Below are 739 nucleotides of genomic sequence, written 5' to 3' on the forward strand. Positions count from 1 at the left end.
TGCCCTTGCTTGGACTGAGGTAAGGCCCTGCTCTCAGACAGCCTGTGGCCAGGGGTGCTATGGCGCCTGGAGCGCCTCAAGGACCGCATTGCTTTGGGCTCTGCTCTGCGCCTCTTGAGGGTGATGGGCTCACTCACAGGCTGACGACTCTTTGTGGATTGTGGCGTGGATAGATTGGACCAAGGCGAGTCAGAAGAGAGCTCCTCCTCACTCCTGTTGGTATCCATGGAACTTTTCTTAATAGGAAGAAAGAATGTAGACGAAGCCACCTTTTTATACTGAGCCTGTTCCTGCGGGTAGAGCAGAAGCAGCGGCAGAGTGTAATCAAAGGTGATTCGCAATCCGTCCACCATCTCCTTGCAAAGGTCCACGTTCTTCTCGGCTGGGATGCAGGGCGCATGCACCATGGCCTGTTGCTGATGGGGCCTCTCATTGGCCGAAATGGCTACATTTATAGCGAAATGCCTCACGTAGGATTCCAAAATGGCCCGGATGTTGGTCTGGCAGGGCAGTTTCAGTAACCGTTTCCTCCTGTTAACGTAGAAACGGTCATCATGCAGCTGCTTCCTGAGCACCTCAGGGATGTCTATAGTGATGGCTCGCCCGTCCATTTCCCTTCTTGTGTGCTGCTCCAGTTTTTGTCCCCTTAGTCCGTTCCCTGTCCCTCTCTTCACTTATTTCCTCCTCTCACTTTCTTTCACCAACGTTGTCAGAGGACCGGCGATCTGGTGTTCATTAT

General features: G+C 53.0%; 1 pseudogene; it reads right to left on the reverse strand.

Moving 5' to 3' along the window:
• Nucleotides 1-9: 9 nt before the first annotated feature.
• LOC103728243 lies at nucleotides 10-617 on the reverse strand (annotated as a pseudogene).
• Nucleotides 618-739: the final 122 nt, after the last annotated feature.

The sequence above is a fragment of the Nannospalax galili genome, unplaced genomic scaffold (assembly GCF_000622305.1).
Source record: "Nannospalax galili isolate Female #2095 unplaced genomic scaffold, S.galili_v1.0 C48086299, whole genome shotgun sequence".
NCBI classification, from domain to species: Eukaryota; Metazoa; Chordata; class Mammalia; order Rodentia; family Spalacidae; genus Nannospalax; species Nannospalax galili.